The sequence below is a fragment of the Callospermophilus lateralis genome, chromosome 2 (assembly GCF_048772815.1).
Source record: "Callospermophilus lateralis isolate mCalLat2 chromosome 2, mCalLat2.hap1, whole genome shotgun sequence".
Classification (NCBI taxonomy): domain Eukaryota; kingdom Metazoa; phylum Chordata; class Mammalia; order Rodentia; family Sciuridae; genus Callospermophilus; species Callospermophilus lateralis.
This window is the reverse complement of record NC_135306.1, coordinates 96,969,028-96,991,691: the sequence shown is the minus strand read 5'-3', so window position 1 is coordinate 96,991,691 and position 22,664 is coordinate 96,969,028.

The following is a 22,664-nucleotide window of genomic DNA, read 5'->3' as shown; positions in this document are numbered from 1 at the left end:
CTGCTTAACTCATGGTAGTGGGGAAGCAGTGAGAGAGAGAGAGAGAGAGAGAGAGAGAGAGAGAGAGAGAGAGAGAGGGAGGGGCCAGAGACAGATGAGCCTCTAAGGCCATGACCTCAGTGACCCACTCACCTTCTCCAGCCGTGCTCCACCTGCCTACAGTTACCATCCAATATGCCTGTCAAATAATTAATCATTAATCCATTTATGGATTAATTCACTGATAAGACTATAACATTCACAATGCAATCATTTCACCTCTGAACAATGCTGCATTGCCTAACACCTGAGCTTTTGGGGATACATTCCATATCTGAACAATAACAATGATTGATACATATCAGAAATCATGAACTAGAATCTCAAGGCCAAATCAGCAACCCCTGACCCCCACGGATTTTGTTTGGCCTGTTTAGTGTTTAAGTAACAGTGAAGTGTTGCCAACATCTTAAAGTTGGGAAATTTCACATAAAAGTCTGAATTGAGGGCTTATATTGAAAAATCATTAGCTTTGGCAAAATTGAACTGATTTTTTTCATGGTCAAAAGTCAGCAGCGGGGCTGAGTAGGAGTGTCAACTTTCCATGGGGTTTACACCTCCTGTTTGCCATCACATATTTCTCTTTGTGTCACCTCCTCCTGTGTTCCCACATCTATAGGGTCCCTTCTGACCCTAGGAATCTAGTTATTTTGGCCCACTGATGTATAGCAAGGACTTCTGGAACTCTGAAAGTAAATTTAAAAATCACATTGCTAATAGTGCTTCTGCTAAAATTAAAGAAATTTGGTAGCCTCTTCTTTGAGATCTAACAAAGCAGTTGCCTTTATTGCTCTAGTAATACCCCTGGGGACCAGAGCTTGCTGGCTTTGGAAATTCTCCCTCATCTATCACTAACCACTGACCATCTCAGCAGCTTGCTTTCTCCCGGAAGTGGAAGATGCTCATGATCTTGGTCCTGCAGTTTGGGTAGGTGCTTCTTTTGCCACAGTGCTGACATCTGGGTGATTTATAAACATCATCACTCTTGTTGAACTTTGCTTTTTTGAGTCTCCCAAGCTGTCTGGGCCAAGTGTCTAAGAACTTTGCTCCTTGAATTAAGAGCCATGCTGAAGCATGTCCTGAGCCTTTGATTCTCTCCTCCACAGTCTCTTCTGTAGATGCCCACCTTCCTGATATTCTGTGAGAGCTCCGATGGGTCCCGTCAGGAGAGTGAGCTCTGGAAAATGGCTGGGTTGGGGTTGGGGTGTGTTCTCATGGTAGAGGGATGAGAGTGCCCCCAGCTGTGGTTGCAGGTGGTTTAATTTCTTGGCTCTATTGTGAATGAGGCTGTGTGAATTCTGTTACACCCTCTGCCCCCTTCCCTTGGGGGAAGAGGGTTTTCTGCAGGTTGATGGTTACTTGGATGGTGAGAAGGAGAGGGGCTGCTGTTGGGAGATGCGACTCTAGTGATTCTTCACATATGTGTCAAGTTCTCCAACTTTGAAAACAAATGCACTTGGAGTTTTGGTTTTGTAGGATTGTATGTAGAAGTGGGTAAAAGACTTATTAAAAGTGGCTTGAAATTTCTGCCATCTCCTCTAGACAGTAGGAGTAGAACACCAGGAAAACATCCTTTTATCAAGTTTAAGTTCCTTCAGTTAATCCAACAAGGGTAAAAGGAGCAGAAAAAAACTCACCTTTAATTTTCTGGAACTTTGATAGCCTTAAGAAAATCTACTTGTGTGTTCACTGATTTAAAAATAAAGAATTAGTTGTAACAGAAATTAGGTATACTATGTGTGGCTGGATTGGAGTGGCCTTGTCCTCTCTAACGGCACAATTGTTTGGCATGGTGCAGACAGGATCTTTAGTCTTGGTAGATGAAGGCAGACATTGTGAAGAGGCTGCTCAGATGCTCCTTGTATCTCCCAGCCGTGAGAAGCCTGGGGCAGCAGGGAGCCCCCGAGCTTGTCTAAACCCAGGTCCCTGAAGAGTGTGAGCCCCCTTCACCTCAGATGTGTGTAATTTTCTGCTAAAAAAATCTGAACCTGAATCACCTGAGAGCTTTGTCAATACAGAGTCGAAGGTGCCTCCAGATCCACCAAGTCAAAGCTCTGGAAGGAAGCCAGTGATCACACTTTTAACAGGCACCCCCGGTGACTCCACATGTTAGAACCACCAGTTGTACACGTGGACTTTAAAAACTCATGTGGAGAATGTTTCTCATTGTTCAACTTAAAACTTTCTTTAATAGTATCTCTGCTCAGAGTGGAGATGTTCCAGGGAGAGAAAAATCAAAACACGAGGAACCTGCCGGCCAAGCCCTGGAGAGACCAGGATATGGGCTCGTAATCTTCTCATGCTGTTTCATACCCGCCAGGCCAGGTGAGTGAGCGCCTCATTACCTGGGACACCCACTGTGAAGGAGCCTCTGTAACCTCCTCTAGATGTTCCAGTGAAGTCTGAATTGTATTTTTTAAAAGCTTGACCTGAATGCACCGTGATTCCAGGTGGAACATATTTTCACTTGAAACCATGAAATATTGGCTCTAAAGGGAATTTAGAGATCTATTCCAGAGCCCCCACATTTTTTTTTTATAAATGAGGAATTATAGGTTAGAAACAGACAAAAAAAATGTTACGATGATAAATTCCTGAATCTACATTCAGGGAGCTTTATGGGGAGAAGCTTGGGAAGAGAGCAATGGACTAGAAACAAATCATTCCCACCAAACCCAGCCAATAACTGGGAAGAAATGACCTTCAGTTTTTCAAGAGATCCCTGTAAGGCTAGTGTGTACATCAGGCAGGGGCTATGAAATTCCTTGACTTCCCCAGGCTTCTTTGTCAGCCCCACCCTGCCTGAGCAGGAAACTCTGGGCTCTTACACCCCAAAATGTATCAACTCCTAATTTGCATGTGGTATGATTTAGTCTAAAAATATTCAGTGCCAATTATGTGCCAGGTCTCCTCTAACCGGAGAGATGGGAGCTAAATGTTATAGAATTTACTATCAAATTCTAAACTCATTCAATTCTATTTCTGTGTTTTCAAAGTTCCAGTGCTTTGGGAGTGGTAAGTGAAGGCATCACACTCTGATGTGAGATGTGAAGCATAACAGGAGCCTCTTGAGAGAAGTGGGACAGGAAACAGCATGTGCAAAGGCCCTGAGTCAGAAGTGCATTTAGTCTTATCCCAGGAACCCAGGAGGGTTGAGGGTAGAGAAGAAAGCAAGGGCTGGATTATAGAGGGACAGGCAGGTGATGGAAAGGAGTTTTAAACCATAGGAAGATTTTATTTGATTCACATTTCTAAAAGCACCTGTTTGTATGGGTGAGAAGAGTGAACTGAGAACCTGGGCAGAAACAGCATTTAGGGGCTATTTATGCAGGCAAGACATGACAAGAGCTGGGGCCAGCAAGGCAGGATGGGGGTGGAGAGAATGGGTTAGGAACAGGTTGCACATACAGCCAAAAGGGTTTGGGGGACCAAGGGCTTCTTACATGGAAACCCTTTGAAAAGTATGAAACATAAATATATGAGTATTATTCTACAGTCACTCAGCATAAGCTTCAGAAAAGCAGGGACCATGCCTATTGTACACAACACTGTACACTACTTATGAGTTGAAGCTCACAATATATGCACAGGGGCTGCACATGTTAGAGGAGTGAACATCCACGTGATTCTTTCCTTTCCTAGATTAATTTTAAATAGTTTAGATTAATGCACAATAAATAGCCTAAAATGAAAATATATCTATCTCAAGTGTTCAGTTGGATGAGTTTCATTGTGGTTTTTGATGGCCACTTTTATGATTCAGGCTTTCTCTCCCTGCCCATGCCCCACACTCAGCCATGACCTCGAAAGCCTTGATAGGTGGGACTTACAATCCAAGCAAATGAAATAAGCTCCTGGTGGAGAGCCCTTCTGCCACTTATCAGTAATACAACATTGTGATCCACAAGCTGACACTGGAGCATCTTGAGGTTCTCGCCACATGGCCACTCCATGGAATGAAAGAGACGGGGCCAAAAGGAGTTGCTGAATTAGCTACTTGCCCAGTTTGAATATACAGAAGAAAAAAAAGGGCTACCTCAAATGGTCTGGGTGGAGCAGAGATCTGGACTGGGCAAAGGGACAAGAGAAGCCTTGAACCAAGAACACTTTGGAGCATGCTGGAAAGAAATTACTCAAAACTTGGCTGTGGGCAAGAGATGCCTGGGTGTTCTTTCTCAGTGCTAACTTTATACAGTCATGCACTGCATAACAATGTCAATGATGGACCAAACACAATGGTATGTGCCTTAAAATCTAGGTAGATAGCAGGCTATACCAGCTGGGTTGGTACAAGTACACTCTATGTGATATTTGTGCAACAATGAAATTACCTAACAATGCATTTCTCAGAATATATCCTGTTGATAAGCCACCTGGGACTGTATTATTTGTGTGACAGTCATGATTGGACTTCTTTGAGCATGGACATTGTACCATCTCTTCCTCTGAAATTAGGTAGTTTTCCACCCTCACCCAGGTACCCACCCCTATCCTGGGGCTCAGGAGGTATGAGAGCTTTGGTGCTTGGGCTCCAGCCATCAGACCTAGCTCAGCAGAGAAGCATATCCTTTATGGATGCCCACTAGGAGTCCCATACCTGCCCTGCAGTTAGATTCCTGAGTAAGCTGGGCTGGGTGGTGGAGGGAGGTGGTATTTAAGGCATGGTAGTGGGGATACAAATACACAGCATGAACAATCCCTTTAGTTTTCCATTTGCCAAGTTGTTCCAGGGTCCAAGTTGCCAACTTGTGAGCTGGTGACTCATGCTGAATGGAAACACTTGTACAGCAAGGCATAGCTTCTTTCCACCCCTGACTGGGCTGCAGTGACCGAACCAACTTGGCACTTTCTTTTACCTCTTTTAATGTATCCATGGGAACCTGGAGGCTGCCTCCTCAGGGGTTTCCTGAAACATTACCCATTCCGGTCCTGCAAAGCTGCCAGGTGGGATGGAAGGAAAACAAAGGTGGCTCTTGAAGCCCTAGGAGCTGACCTTAAATCCTGACACTCCTGGGGTGTGAAAAGGTCTGAGGGGACAGCCAAGTTGAGGTGAAGCAGTAAAAACCTGTGGCTTGTCAGGAAAGTAGCAAGAGTCAAATTCTACAATTCTAGCAATTTACTGGCCTTGAGCAGCCTGCAGCTGCATAATTGCCTTGTAAAATGGTATAGAAATGCAGTGTCTATGAGGTAGCAGATCACTGGGGAGATGGGAGTCATCCCACATCTGGCAGAGCCCTGTAGAGTGGAGGCAGCGGGTGGTTTGGAAGGTGTAGCAGCCCCATTCTTCCTCCGGCTGGCAGGGAGCTGGAGGAGCCTAACCAACTTCCCCAGAGTCTGCAGCCCATCTGGTGCACTTTATACAGTCTCAGTTCGCTCTGTTGGGATAGTAATGAAAACTCAACCTTTGTTCTGGGTAAAATACTAAGTGCCTCATATACGTTCAATCTTCATAGCAGCCTTATGAAGTAGGTATTATTATCCTCATCACAGAAAAGAGACGCAGCCTTTAAGCCATTAGCCCAAGGTCATACTACTGGCAAGGGAAGGATGAGACTTGAACCCTGGTCTGTTGAGCTCCCAAGAATCTTACTATTACTCACCCTTCCAGGTAAGATTGTGAACCCATATGCGGAAAGATTTTAATCATAGAATGGAGGGACTGCCAATTTTTTCCCTCTGGCAGGACCAATTTTGCAGTGAGACTGTGAGCATAATGAGAGCAAAAGCTCAGGCCTTCTACTCCTTGATGTGCCCTGTAGACCCCAGAAGTGCAAGGCATGTAGGCGGTGGACAAAGAGTGGTGTTACTGCTGTGAACTTTCATTAGGATGTATAGAATTCTGTTATGTGTTTGGAACAAATCCATCATCTCAAGGGGCTATATAATGCTCAAAACAGCTTTAGAAATTCTCCTTGGAAATTACTTTCTGAGCCCCAGGCAGGAATGGAGATATATACACCTCATACACACACATACATATATGTATACACATACGTACACATACACACACAAGTGCTCGCTCTCTCTCTCTCTCTCTCTCTCTCTCTCTCTCTCTTCAATCATAGCAAGCCTTAGTCCTTCAGGGATAGTTTGGAATGCTATAGAAATCCAATAGTAATTCAGAGCCAAATTTAGTGAAAGAGGTGAATTTTCCATTTCAAATTTCAGTTTTGTTCAAAAACAAGTTTGTGTAAAGCAGCAAGGTGGACGGTCTTGAGTAGCCCGTGGCACACATTTCTACATTAGAGGAGTTCTAACAATGTTTTAAGTCAAGGCCCCTGCCTTTACTGCCTGTCTTACCAGCCTCGACTCAAACTGCTTTCCCTGTCCCTGTTCCTGTCCCCTGGTAGGATATGTGCATGATTACCTGACTCTGCCTCCTTTTGTCTACCTCCTCTGTCAAGCTTCAGTTACATGCCATTTCTGCAACATAACCTCCTCTCCTATTATTCCTCCCCCATGACACCTTGTTCATTTCATTCCCAGCTATAATGACTCTTTACTAGTCCAGTCCTCAGCTCTAAGACCACCCTGCAAACTCTGTGGAAGTAGAGGCCATTTCAGCTTTGATCACTGCTCTGCCTTCAGTGTCTGGCCTAGTGAATACTATGGTTTGAATGTGTCCCCTGAATGTTCATAGTTTGAAAAATTAATCCCCAAGTTCATATATTAATGCTATTTGGAGGTAGGATCTTTGGAAAGTCATTAGGATTGGATGAGGTCATCAATATGGGCCTCCCATATTGACATTAGTAGTTATTAAGGTTTGGATGTGTGGTGTCTCCAAAAAGCTCATGTGTGAGACAGTGTAAGGTTTATAGGAGAAATGACTGGGTTCTGAGAGCTTTAACCCGATCAGCAATTTAATCCCCTGATAGGGATGGACTAAATGGTAACTGAAGGCAGGTAGGGTGTAGCTGGAGGAGGAGGGTCCCTGAGGGCATTATTTGGGGTATATATTTTGTCCTTGATGAATGGAGCACTCTTGCTCTCTGCCTCCTGGTGTGATGTCTTGAGCCACTTCCCTCCACTACATTCTTCTGCCATGATGTTCCGCCTCACCTCAAGCCCTGAAGAATGAATTTGGCTATCTATGGACTGAGTGTCTGACTGTCTGGAGACATTTGAAACCAAGAGGTCCAAAATAAACATTTGCTCCTCTAATTGTTCTTGTCAGGTGTTTTGGTCGCAGCAGCAAAAGGGCTGATTAAAACAGTGGTTTTATGGGAAGAGGAAGAAAGACCCAAGCTGTTACCCTTGCTCTGTGTTATCATATAACACCTGCTACCGTGTTAGGATGCAACAAGAAGGTCCTCGCTTTATGCCAGGGCCATGTTCTTAGACTTTTCAGCCTCTGGAACTAGAAACAACCACACCTCTTTATAAGTATTCAACCTCAGATATTTTGTTATATTAACACAGAGTGGACTAAGACAGGGTATATTTTTGGCACTCAACAAATGTTTTTGGAAGAATAAATAAACAGAAAAATCCAAATCATCAGTTATCAAACAAAACTGTTTTGAGACCTCTTCTTGGGTAACCTTCTCCTCTCCCAAGTATCTTCTGGGCTTCATAGAAAGCCTTCTTTCTCGACCCCATCTCACCTCTCTCTTCATCCAGGATACGTCAATGGACCTCCTTACCTTTCTTGGTTGTCATCAGGTTCTGTTTTCAGCTTTAGTTTCTTTTCATACACAACTTTATCTTTAGCCTCACGTCTCTGAGGAACTCCAACCCAACTTGTCCAGTGACCAACTGCTCATTACCACACACTTGTTCCCTGGGTAACCGAAGCCCATCTCAAGGACCAGAACCGCAGTTTCTCTCCTGATAGTTTTCCTCGGCATCTTTTTTCTGGACTGTTTCAAAATACACTCAGTTTCCTAAGAAGAAACCATAAAGTGATCTTCACCTTCTTTCATGTTCGACTTCTCATCGAGAGAACTTAGTCTGCGGCTGGAATGTCACTTCCGTCTTTAATTTCCTATTTATGAGAGGTCCTCATTCTTCTCAGCTGCACAATTAGAACAGCCTCAGAACTTGCCCCCGGTCACATCTGCAGCTGTCAAACTTTCCCTCCACCTTATAATTACCCTTCAAACTGTCAGGGCACAATGACATCACCCTTCATTGCTCTGGCTTGATCTGTCACTACACCCCTCACTATTTTTAATCAAAGTGTGGTCCTTAGATCGACAACATCAGCGTCACCCGGGAGCTTGGTGCAACTTCTTGGGTCCCACTCCAGACCTCTGGAATTGGGAAATCTAGGGTGGAGCCCAACCACCTGTATGTTAACCAGCCTTCCTGTTAATCTCAATGTAGAAAAGCTTGAGAACCTCTGCTTTAATGGTGGCAGAGCTCTCATTTATCTTTGAAAATTGCAATTATATCTATGCTTCCATGACTTTGCTCATGTGTTTCGTTTGAGTGAAATAACTTGCCTCCTTGACACCTCCTCCCCTCCACTCCACACTTTATCTTTTCTCCAATTTCCTGTTTGTTATTCAATGTCTTGCACAAAGGTTGATTCTCCGTGAGGTGTTCTCTGATTCTATTACCTCTGAGTTTTCACTAGTGCTACTCCTTGTTTCCATCTTGCGTTTATCTTCCTTACTGGACTGTGAGTTCCCTGAGAACAGTATCTAAGATGTTTTCATTCCAGTATCCACAGCCTCATCTGTGATAAGCACTTGCTGGATTCACTTGGGTGAAGGTACTATTTCAAGTACACCAGGAGGAATGGGTGAGGTTTGTTCTGGAGAGGGAATCCAGCCAGAGACACTAAGCATCCCACCCCTGCAGGAACTTGATGTCCCAAGAGGTGTCTGGTGGCTCCCTTCCAGCAATTGGGTCACCCAAAGTTGCATAGTTTGACTTTGGAGACATCTCCAGAATAACCATAAGCCTCAATTTTTGTGATGATAGGATATTAGGGAAGGACAGAGAGCAAATCACGAGAAAGGTGATGAAAAGAAAGACTCAGGACCCCAAGCCCGTGCACCTAACCTGGCAAAGCTAACAAAGATAGTCCCCTCGATGCGCAATAAATGGAAGAAAGGTCTGTAGTTTTCTATTTTTCAGAGTTGGGCAATGTGGTACTGGGAAAGACATGGGAAAGCATTTGCCTTAACTAATATTCAAGACTATTTCTCTTTGCTTATTTCAGACTGAATTGTACCCTCTCAAAAATTATATGTTGAAGCTCTAACTCCCAATGTGACAGTATTCAGAGACAGGATCTTTAAATAGGCTTTGTAATAAAGAGGTTAAATAATGTTAAATAAAATCATAATAGTAGGACCCTAATCCAACATGACAGGGTATTTAGAAGAGGAAGAAGCATCAGGAATGCCCCTGCACAGAGGAAGGCCATGTGAGGACAGCAAGCCTCTAAAGGAGGCTTCAGGAAAAACCAGACCTGATGGTATCCTCATCTCAGACTTCCAGCTTCCAGAACTCTGAAGGAATAAATTTCTATTGTTCAAGCCACCCAGTCTGTGATATTTTGTTACAGGAACCCAAGCAGACTAATATACTGCTGCTTTCATTCCCACCCCCATCCTTTTCTTTTCTGATTCCCACTTACTCAATTTCTACCCTTCATTCATGTCTTACTCTCTTCTTCTTCTTCTTCTTCTTTTTTTTTTTTTTTTTGGTAAAAGCAATAACAAATATGACAAAACAGTAAAAGCTGACTTGGAGACTTGTGTAGAATTCTATAGGATAGCTCAGAATCAGCAAACTGGAAGGTTTGGTTTCTATGGTAACAAATCTTCCATTAGAAATCATGCTTCCCAGACTTGTGTTCCATTAGCACTCTTAAAATATGTATGCCTATAAATATACGTATATGCTCACAATTACATGTTATTTGGTCAGTCTTATGGGTCCACCCTTCCTGATCTAATTCTGTATTTTCACTCAGTTCTTATGAGACTGGAGATGAAATAATTCAAGAATTTAAAGGCATTAACCCTCCCTAACGCAATTTAGAGGCATACTTCCCACTCTGTCTCTTGTGTTTTTTCTCCTCCCTAGAACTTTAATAATCTTAGAAGAGAAAGACTTTGTCCTGCCTTTAACTTGACTATTTCAGTGATCTCTGGAATAGGCACTATTACAGAAATGGGGAAAATACAAGGACTTAAGCAAAAAAAAAAAAAAAAAATACAGAAAACTTTTAGAATAAAGAGGAGATACAACCTAAATGGAAATTTAATTTTCATCTTTACCAATTGATAATTTCAGCCTGGTGGGTGCTAGTGGTGAAAATTGTTAACTGGCCTATTAGAGTAACATGATGAACAGACAATAATGAAGATAAGAATGATAATTTGAAAATTTTCAACTTATATGGTTTCATCAGATATAGATGAATGTCTATGACAGTTCTGAGAAATTAGTATTGCTAGTTCAGTTTTATAGCCAAAAAAAGAGAAAGATCATAGGAGATAAAAGATTTTTTTTCTCAAGATCATAATCAATAATGGAATGAACACGAAGCCCATAGGAGCATCTCCAAGTATAATGCTTCTCTCTCTGGTACCTTCAAGGACTTTCATGACTCCTTTTCATTCTCTATTTCCTTGCCTCCTTAAGATACCAGTTACATTTGTTAGACTCTATACCTGTGTTGTGTGTGTCTTCTCTACTCTGATCATCTGTCTTCTGTTTGTGCACGCGCGCGCGCACACACACACACACACACACACACACCTTCAAACTCAGTAACTTGCTCTGTTATATCTAACCTACTCTCATATCCAGCAAGTTCTTGCTTTGAGATATGACAGTTCTAGAATTTCTATTTTTTTTCTTTCACTGATTTTCAATCATCTGTTGAAAATTTTCACCTTTCCATCTTTTTTTTCCTGTTTTCTCTCAAATCTTTTTAGTAGTTATTTTCAAAGTCTTTCATTGCTTATTCTAACTCCTGGACATTTTGTGGCTCTGCCTTATCATGTTTTATTCCTCTCACTTATTTGCCACATTTCCCTATCCCTATTACATCTCCTTACTTACAGTGGCTTGCCAAACTTTATGTGTAAAAGAACCACACAGACTGAGGTTGGTGTTCTTATCCCCAGAAAGAGTTTGTCCTTTCCCCAGATAGGCTGATGGTACTAGAAGTTGGTCACTAAGATGCCATGAGAAAGTAAACAAGGCCACAGCTGGAGTTGCAGTTGGACTTAATTCACTTGGTTTTCAACTGTCTCTGGGGTGAGACCTGGTTCTTATTGACCTTCTATAATAGGACTTGGACTTTGGCTCCTAAAGAATGGAAGATCCGGGTATGTTATCTGGATTTCTGTTGCTGTGACAAAATAACTGAGATAATGAAAAGGAAGAAAGGTTATTTTGGCTCACAGTTTCAGTTTCCAGGGTTGCTTGACTCTGTTGTTTTGGGCCTGTGGCAGCATAGTACATCAGGGCAAGAGATGTGAAAGAGAAGGCCTGTTCACCCCAAAGAGACCAGGAAGAAAAAATAAAAACAAAAATGAGAAAGACAGAGAGAGAGAAGAAGAGAAGGGCCCAGATTCTAGTTTCCCTTTCAAGTTCATGTCCCCAATAACCTAATTCCTTCCACTAGACCCCTCTTTCTAAAGGTCCCACCATCTCCCAGCAGTGCCACAGGCTGGCCTTCAGCACATGAGCCTTTGAGGGGAATATTCAATATTCAACTATAGTAGAGGTAGATTGACTCTGCCCTCTTGGACCAGCTCCTTTTCGGCCCAGCCTCTGGGCTTTGGACCAAGGTCCTATTGTGTCTGTCATCTCTGCTCTGGAAATTGAATTCTTTAGCCTCTGTATCACTTGATCTAAATAAAATCTGCCAAGTGTTCTGCTGGGGACCCTGTTGAGTTGGTGGTAAGTCCTTCCCTCTAGGGTGGACTTTGGCTTCTAGGAACTCTGAGGCTATGGGAGATGTTACTCTTTCATGTCAATTCAGCCTCCCAGTGTCCTGTGTAACCCCAAATGCAAAAACTGTCCCATGAAGAGAGCCAGCCATGCATCAGGGACCGCTCTGGGATACTAGCATGCAAGAATGTGCAAACCTCAGGTTTCCTTTCTTTTCTACTTATGGGAAGGGAAGCCTACTCCTCAGACAGGGAGGGCCTCAGCAAATGCCCCTAGGGACAAAAACACCCTGCACCCTTATTTGCTTTGTGTGTGCTCTTTCTCTAGGGAATATGCATTCTATTCTTCTAGTCCTTTTCCTCACTAGAACTCTCCACATACTTTTTAAAAGCACAATTTTGTGATACATTGTTCTCCACCAATTGTAGTGGGAGGAAATCTTTGAGGATATCTACTAAATCCAAGCTGGAAGCCAAGTCTAAACATTGACTATTGATTTATGTTTTCATCAATGAAAGCATACTAAGTCATTCTCCTTTGCCAGGATTTTGTTATGCAAAATTTGCAAACACACAGGAAAGTTGAAAGAAGTTTACAAAGAACAGCCCACAGACCCAGTGGTGTGTTGGTAATTTGATGTTCCAGGGGCTCGGGGAGAAAGAATACAAATTCTGATTTGTATCATTTGCTAATTTCTTTGCTGTGGATGTTTCCACCATCAACAATTTCAAGCTGTCAATGTGATTTTGAAAATATCTGTGCAGAATCAGCTTCCAAAGCCCATGTGAGCAAACTGGGACACATCACTGCAGGAAACTATCAATTTTATTATACTGCTAATATTTTAGTGTACATGTTCTTGATCCAGATATGTGTATTCAGATCTCCACCCATGATCAATCTGTCTTATTTTTGACAAATTTCAATGTAATTAAATATATAAGCATAATTCTGTCTGCTTCAACATGTATATTAACTAGATTTCATTATTTGAGATAAAATGAAATTTCAGTCTTAATTCTCAATTTTGAGAATTCATATACCTGTGTAATCCATCCTCTTATCAAGATAAAGAAGAAAACCATTACCTTCAAATTTTTCCTTAAAGTTTAGTCAACTAAAACTTTCAAACGTTTTTGACATGAACTGTCACTAAACCAAGCCTTATATTGTATCAAGTAATTATCCTACCCTAAATGGATTCCTTTATGTTGCACCCTATTTATACTCACAAAAATTAATGACCAGGAAATTTTTAACATATAGCTTTAAAAGTCGATGCAGAATAATAGCCTGAGCTCCAGTATCCAAAGTGTACACCCACATTGAGTCATGCCCCCAAAACACCCCGGACAGCAAAACAGACCAAGCCCACAGTCCCCAGGAAGCAAGGCAATGAACAAGCAGCCTCACATCCCATCCCTTCTGATTCTCTTCAGCTCCAGCTTCCACATAAATATATGTGAATCACTCTGATAATAATCCCATGACATAGTCGGCATCCCAAAGAACAAGCCTTTCCCACCCCCACCCCTGGCTGATGCTGAACACACTTCACTTGGCAATATGTGTTTGGTTTCCACCTGTCATAACTCAAGGAAAAATATCAGTCAGCAGTGGAAAACAAAATCCAGAAACACACCATGAGAAGGGAGAAAACAATCATTTGACATCAATTATGAGTAAGGATATTTTAGATTCAAGTAGTGAGAAATACTGGACAGTGTTTCCAATGCTAAACCACAGAAGTATATTCCAGATGAAGAAGGCAGGTTCAGAGAAAAACAAACAGAACTCCCTCCTGAAATGCCAAAATGAAAACATAACTCAAAAATAATCTGGTTTATCTGTAATACATCAGTGATTGGGACATGATGTCTGCCTTTTATTATTTGAGAACTGCTAACATCATAATATCTTACACATTGCAATATAGTTTTTGACGTTTTTGTTCTGGTCACCTCATTTGCCAGACCTGGTGAGAGTGGAGGGAGGTTATAAGAAGGCAGATTTCTTTAACCATTTGAGTCATGTAATAATTAAATAGGTGACTGATAGAAGCTTCCAGATTTTATGACTTCATGACCACATGACTCTCTAGTGACTGAATTTTCCCAACTGAGTTTGGGTTGTTTCTTTGTCAAGTAAAAACATGTACCCAGAGTTAACTGAATGTTCTAGAGTTTGTTAGTATTTTGTTCATTTCACAAATGTATGTATTTATATGTTTTCTTTAAATCTTTATTTATACATCTATACCATGCAAAAGATGCAATAGAACAATAATTCATGAATAATAATAATTCATTGGACCATTTTCCTACCCTTGAACATTTTTGGTTTTTCCAGTTTTTCCATATGACAAATATTGTCACTGGCAATATGGTAACATAGAAAATTTTCTCTGTGTTTTAGGTTATTGCTTAAGCAGAGATTTAGGAGCACAAACTTTTTAAATACTATTGAGCATCATAATAAAATCCCCTTCTGAAAAGGTTGTATCAATTTATAAAAAAGAAGCATGAGAATGTCCATTTCTGTGCACCCATACTGATACCAAAAGAAAGTAATATGCTGGACATTTCAATTTGATGTAGTACATAAAGATGCAGGCTGGATATATTCCCATGCCAACTTGGAGAAGGATATAAAAGAGGCCTTGATCTTTAGATTAAACTGGATGAAACCTAAGTTCCTATCTGATCTTCTGTGATTACATTTACATTGACTTTAATTATGATACCATGATTGATAGGATAAAGCAATTGCTTTCCTCAAAGTATTACTGCAAATATATAGGAAAAACCTAAATTGTTCATTTGACACATATTGGTATAATCTTTTGTCTTTCATGATTTTTGGAAAAGAAAATGGGCATGCTTACAATTAATTCATTAAGATACAAACTATTTTTATTGTTACATATGTGTATATGTATATATTTAATATATGTCAATAAATAGACATTAGCTTGGTTTGCTATAAGAAAATATCATAACCTGGGTGGCTTAAACAACCAAATTTATTTCTTACAGTTTTGGAGGCTGAAGTCCCAAATCAGTTTTGGTGAAGACTCTTGGCTTGTGGATGACAACCTCTCACCATATCCTAAATTGATGTCTACCTTTTATTATTTGAGAACTCTCCACCTCCTGGCTCTGTAACACGGTGGAAAGAGGTGTGTGGGGGGGAGAAGCAGGGAGGAGAGAGAGCATGAAGACAGAGAATCCTCCTCATTTTATAAGGCCATAGTTCTACTAAATTAGAGCCCCACTCTTATGACCTCATTTACCCTTGGTCTCCTCTAAAGACCTTATCCTCTGATACAGTCACCTCTGGGGTTAACAAATCAATCCATAACAGTATGTATCTCTAATAAAAAAAATATTATTGGGATAATATTGAAAAACACTAAAGTATATATTTTTAAGTATAAAGCTATCATATTGACTTTGTTTTCAGTCTCAAACTTTGATCTCAAGAAAGAATCTTTCTCTGACCTTTCCTTCAGATCTCTGGGGTTAGAAATCCCCCCAGATCTCATGGGGTCAGAGATCACCTCTTCAGATTAAGGATCAGTGCTAAGACCCGTCATGGTTAACTATTGCTATATAACAAATTATCCCAATATTTAGTGGCTAAAAACAGGAACAACCATCTGACTATCTGTTGTGGGTTTTGCAGGTCAGAGATTAGGGAAAGACTTGGTGATTTTTGCATGGGGTCCTGTTACGCCTGTAATCAGATGGTGGTTGACACTGGAACATAGGAGTGGCTGGAGCAGGTGGGGACTGCCCAAGCACTTCTTTGCGTTGCATGTAGCCTGGAGTCCCCTCAGTGCCATCTTTCTGCATGGGCTGGTTTGTGCTTCCTCACACTTATGGGGACCCCATGGCAGTCAGACTCTCTTCATGGTAGCACAGGGTCTCAACTCTCAAGGTGGAAGTAGCATTCCTTTGGGGCCTAACCTTTGAAGCCATACCATGCCTTTTCCTCAATGTTCTGCTAGTTATAGCTGAGGCACTGGACACCTAGTTTCAAGGAAAGGAGGGTTAGATGCCACCATTTAACAGGAACCTGGTAAGATTCTCAAAGGGCCACTAGGTGAGTACTATTGTTTCATTCATCTTAGGAATATACAGTCACCCAGATTGAGAAAGGAATGCTTCTCACTAAAATCCCTGTGGACATTCCCAGACTGATGTCACAGAGCTAGGGTCCTCAGAGAAACTGAGGCAAACCCTGATTCTTGCGGTCAGCTCAGGAAGATTTTAGACATGTTGCTCAGAATAACAGGAATGAGTTTATTGAAGGGATAGGAAAAAGGGAAATGGGACACCCTCGAGGGAGAGAGTGGTCCTCTTCTCAGGAGAGGTCAATGTGTCTCCTGAACTCCAGTTTTATTGGGGATCCCAGTGAAGTTTCTAGAGAGTCCCACCCAGGTCCACTTTTTGACCTTTGACTGACAGTAGGGTGACATCAGACTTTCAAGTCCCCACTATCATGGCCACTCTGAGTCACCTTGGCCCATGCTGACTGGTTCTAACTGGATTCTTAGCCATGCTTTCTTACAGATTTTATGGTTAGGAGGAGCTATCCTTACCTTCCAGAGTTTCAGGATCTGGTCATGAAAGTCTCCTCCTTCAGGGTAACTTGGGTTCCTTTTATCAACATTATTTTGGACTGCAGTTTTCCTGCAGTGAACAGGTAGTTTGCTGAGGAATGTGACATATCCTGTCCCCTGAGGCAAGGCAGAGGTGGCAGGCAAATTGCTTCTTGGAAAAGAAAGCTTGTGGGGGTCAGCACAGTGAACCCATTTTATAGAATTATTTCCTTAACCTCATGTTCCCACCATTCACATCTGGCTGTTCCCTAACACTGACATGCTGTAAGTACTTCTGGGTATCTTGTGGGTTTTTTTGTTTTTTTGTTTTGTTTTGTTTTGTACTAGGGATGGAATCCAGGAGTGCTTAACCACTGAGCCACATCCCAATCTTTTTTATTTTTCTTTTGAGACAGGGTCTTGCTAAGTTGCTTAGAGCCTTGTTAAGTTGCTGAAGCTGGCTTTGAATTGTGATCCTCTCGCCTTAGCTGAGCTGCTGGGATTATAGGTGTGAGTTACCACACCTGGCTCAGGCATCTCTTTGAACCCAGGTGTACAGGAGAATGTGAGAGCTCATCCTAGGAGGAATGATCTTAAAACTGGCTTTCTGCTGGGTAAGAGGGGTGAGAAGAGACATGATGGTGCTGTTCTAGCACATTGGAAGAGTTGTGATGAAGGCGGAAGAGTTGTGATGAAGGCAAGGATCAGGCTTGCCCTGGGCTGCTCCAGAGAGATGAGTACAGAATTTTTAAAGGACCTTGATTATCCCAATGTAGAAACTTGAGGCTTCCTTGGCTGACGGCCTATTTTCTCCCTGTACTCAGCTTCATTGTGGAATAATTGACAAAAGTTGTATATATTCAAGGTGTACAATGTGATATTTTGATATATGTATGCATTGTTAAATGTTACAACAGTAAAGCAATTAACATGTCTGTTACCTTTTGTGTGTGTGTGTGTGTGTGTGATGAGAATATTTAGGATTGGCTCTTTTGGCAAATTTCAGGTATGCAAAATATTATTATTAACTATAGTCTTCATGCTGTACATTAGTCTCTGGGCTAATAACCTTTATCCATGTGTGCAATATACATACTCATAAATATGTATATATGATATATGTATATATGTGTGTGTGTGTGTGTGTGTATGCCAAAAGTTAGCGCATCTTTACAATAAGAAATTTGGAACTCTTTTGCAATAAAATAATACTTATTATGGAGTTGAATGTAACATTCACTTGTATCTAAATTAGAAACTGTAAGAGAATTTCCCAGGTGACAATAGCTCATAAGGTGACAGCCTTGTATTCTCAGGCATACTGTGTAGAAAAGTTTACATTAATATAACTAGGAAAGAACAAAGACCGAAGGCTGGGGTGCTTGGTTCACATCCTGGCTTTCACTTAACAGTTAAGAACCCTGAAACGTACTTAACCTATCTATGCCTTAGTTTCCTACTCTTTGAAGTACATGTGATAGTAGAACCTAGTGGAGTGATCGTAAGGACAAAATGAGTAAGTTTAATTACAGGAAGTTCCAAAGCTACAATGAGATGATTTATGACTTTTTTTTTGCCTTTATGATGGTATGAAAGCAATACATATTTGGTACACACTGGACTCCAGATTCTGAATTGCCACAGTCCGGCTGCAGCAAAATAACCGGGGGTGACGAACAACTTATATAGATTGATACAGCAGGAGAGGGAGCCATTATTGTAGGACAGGAACAGTATTTATTCATTCCACACAGCTTATCTAATTAACATAAAATAGATATAGCAGTCAACCAATAAGGAATCTCCACACTTAATGGCTCGCTGGTGTTACTTCACAAACCACTCCCTCTGGCATTTTGCCAGGTGCCATCCAGACTTGTTTACAGATTCTAACATTTCTCTGGCAAAATGCCAGGTGCCATCCTGACTTGTTTATTTCCCCCTTTTGTTTAATTTAAATAACAACCATAGTGGTTTTTACAGAAACACCATAAATAATCTGCTACAAACAGAAAAGGAGGATACAAAATGCCACAATACCAAGCCAGTTGATGGCTCCATGCAAGAAGCCCTTGGAAAAATTATACCAGCAATGACACCGTTAGCAAAGATACCAAGTTACAATTTGTTGTAGATTACAGTTTGTTGTCTCAGTCCAGGTAAAGCAGTGTCTCAATAGATTAACTCACAGTCCAAGTAAATCACAGTCCAGGTAAGTTCTGCAGGCAGCTAGCTTAAATCACAGTCCAGGTAAGTTCTGCAGGAAGCTAGCTTGATTCGAAGTCTCCTCCGTTCCTCAGCCGAAGTCTCGACCAGTTTTCAGCAACACTGGAAATTCTTCCACCCTCGTTTTCACCGGCACTGGGATGAAGGCAGGAACTCCAGCAATGATGCTAAAGAAAATCCTGTAGCATTCCACTAAGAATTTAGTATATTATCTCAAGGTTTTTTTTACATTTGAAATAAGCCTTAATAGTGCTCATTACTCATTAGCTTCCAGGTGTGGGAGAACCATTGTAGTTATTGGTCTTGGAAACATTAAACTTCAGGGATGTGGGCCATCTTCCGCCTGCAGTGTCCCGGGCAGCCCCAGATGGCCCTGGGGAGAGTCCCAGACTCAAACTGCTTCCGGGCACAGGGAGCAAGAGCCTGCAAGAGACTGTGCCTCCAGGTCAGGTCTAGATTTGGGCTCTCGCAGTGGCGTCCCGCTTCCCTGGGCAGGGGGGCGGGGAAGAGCCGGCTGCGCCCCTTGGAAAGCCCTTGGTGTGCCATGACAGGCTCCCGCATGTGGCGGCCGCTGCTCCGATTCCGATTCACGCACCCTCTGGTAACGAAAAGTATTCAGTAATAGCCTTTTGTTGCAACTTTTTTCCTGATAATCCTTCTTCTTCTGAACTTTCTTCTTTCTGACTAGAGTTCCTGGGCTTCCATCAACACATGCCCTAACTATTCTTGGTTCCACTGGGGTGCCTTCTTCCCTTATTAATTTACTTAACACCCCTTCCATATTTTCGTCACAAAGATGATACAATACACTGAGACAAAACAAGACACAAACATACTGTATCAATCTTCTCCATTTTCTTTAAATGGCCATTTTTCCTTTCGCCCTATCTGCCTAGGGACGAGCAGATTGCTCCCGTCCTATCTATGGACGGGCAGCTTTTTTTTGTCACTTACCCCCGAGTGTCCCGAGGCTCCCCGTAACGGGCCACCATCTGCCGCAGCCCGGCTGGCTGGGCAAAATAACCAGAGGGGTGACGAACAACTTGTGTATGTTGGTACAGCAGGAGAGGGAGCTGTTTATTGTAGGACAGAAGCAGTATTTATACATTCCACACAGCTTATCTTAATTAGCATAAACTAGATACAGCAGTCAACCAATAAGGAATCTCCACACTTAATGGCTTGATGGCCTTACTTCACAAACCACTCCCTCTGGCATTTTTGCCAGGCGCCATCAAGACTTGTTTACAGACTCTAACATTTCTCTGGCAAAATGCCAGGTGCCATCCTGACTTGTTTACAGACTCTAACACTGAATTTTGATTTTTCCCCCAGATAGCAATATGTAGAGTGATACCCTCTTGCAATGCTGGGCAGTGACAGAAAGCTACAGTTCCCTGTCAGTCATGCAGTCAAGAGGGGAAACAAGCCAACCTTTACAGTATGCCACGTCACCAGCATTTTTGGAGAGTGTGTTTGTGTTTTCACATCCTATCATGTCTACAAAATGCCCACCTGCATTTGTGCATAACACTTTCAACATTTAATTATAAAATAGCTTGTGTGTTAGGTGATTTTGCACAGCTATAGGCTAATACAAGAGCATATTTAAGGGAAGCTTGCCTAAGCTATGGTGTATTAAATACTTATGATAGTTTCAGTTTACAACGGGTTTATTGGGACATAGCCTCATTGTAAATTGAGGTGCATCTGAACAAATGGTGTTTAGAATAGGATCTGTCATAAGAGTAAGTACCATATAAGTTGTTTATTAAATAAATGAAAGTTTGAAAACTATGAAGGAGCCCATATGGAGAGAAATACATAGACACTTAATCATTAGGCCATCATGAGCAGAGGCTTGATCATGTTCTGGCCAATGGCCCATTGTTCCAGAGAATTCTAACAAACTAAGACTGGAGCTAAGGTTACCCTCCTATTGGATAGGTTTTGATGGTATAGACCAGAGATCAACAAACTTTTTGCACAAAGGGCTGAATAGTAAATATCTTAAAAGGTCATTTTTTGTCACAACTATTCAGCTCAGCCATTGTAGGGTAAAAATATCCATGGATAAGACATACCTGAATTAATGAAATATTGAGCACTACTGGTACCACTATCCTAGTTTGCTGATCTTTGTTTAGATTATACAAGGTATGACCTAGTGAGATGGAAATATGATGGTTACTGAGGTGGATGAAAAGAAACAGGAAGTCAGATGGTACCACCCAATAAAATGCTGCATTGTGAGTTCCTGGGGTAAGCTCATCTGGATTTTAAGCAGGTCCTCTGTTAGATGCCTGGGGCATTCAGAGTTCTGCATCCACAGACACCCAGGGAGATTGTATTAGAAATGGCAGTACACAAGTCATTCATTCCCGTCACCAAGTGTTTCATTATTGCAAGGTCTTTGAAAAGAAAGTTGAGGCTTTTATTTTCCTTCAAACCAGCTCCAAACACTTGGAACAATGCTTTCCATTCTGTAGATGCTCAGTGAGCCCTTGCTGACTATCTTTATTTCTTCACCTGCATTGAGATCTCCCCAGGCCCATATGGAAATGTAAGAAGTTCATGAGGGACTAATTCAGTGAGACTCTTCCAGGGGAAGTTCAGTCCCTGTGGGAAGTGATTACACACTGATGGAATTTTTGCACACTGGATGGAAAGATGATCTTTGCCTCTTGGCTGTGTCACAATAATAAGTGGGAGACTGATTATTTCTAAGACTGCAGCTCTTCCCGGTACTGATAAGAATGGAATGCAGGCTACCATAGAGATTCAGGTCACTAATTAGTCCCAGAAGCCTTTGTGCCTTGAATCACTGTTATATTAATTATGCATCAAATTAGTATGTTTGCCAAGGACCAGCGCCAACTGTACTGCAGAGCCTGGTGACAGCATGGAGAGATCAAGCAATGTCCCGCCCAGCACACTGCAGGGACCCGCAGATGAAACCACGTGACCTGCCTGTGCATGCAGTGACCCTGCCTGATCTCTGATCCAGCTGTTTGCAGACTCCTACAAGAGAGCTTGTTATCAGTATGCAGTGGACAAAAGAAGGGAAGGAAGAGAGTGATGGCTTCCCCTTCTTCCCTTTCCACAATCTGAGTTCTACTGCAGTAGCGTCCAGCTGAGAGAAGATCATTTGAGCACTTCATTTCAAGTAGAAGATGCTCCCAGATGTTTGCTGACATGGCAATAGCATGTCTGGAATATTGTTTGATATTGAGTTTTTATCTGAAGTCCTTACAGTTGGACGGCCATAGCTTTAGTTTTGGTTGAACTATTCCATCACCTCCTCCTCTTCCTTCATCTCCTTGTGTTCTCTATGAGCATAAAATCAAAATATACTTTCTGCTTGGTTGTAAAATAAACAGATGAAAAATAGCAGTCTCTGTGACTGTTGGGTTATAATTCCATTGAGGGCCTGGGTTGAAGTCATAAACCACAAGAAGTGAAGCATGACCCACAAATAGCCTTCAAGATGGAATTACAGCCCCATAATTTAGAATGGACCTTTGAAAAAATAATTGTTAAACCTAGCTTTAATTTAGGGAAAGGACCCTGATGGTGACATTTTCTGATTAGTTCATCAGTACACAAATAATTCCTTTATATTAATCTGATGACATTTACTAATTCATCAGATTTACTAATGCTGGGGTGGGCACTCACCTGTTCTCTCGGGGGATTACTGTTGAAACCAGGCAGCAGAGCCCAAAACAAAAGCAAAGAAAGAGCCACTGGGCTTCATGGTACAAATGTTTTTGCCAGAGATGAACCTAAATGAGTGCAGGGAGATATATTCATTAGCTTGAGAGGCATGAGCAGTAATGATTCCTGGACAGGGGAACAATAATCTCTTGCCTTTCCTTTTCACACCTCTAGTCTCCCAGCACCCTTTTACTTTCCCATTTGTGATAGCCCA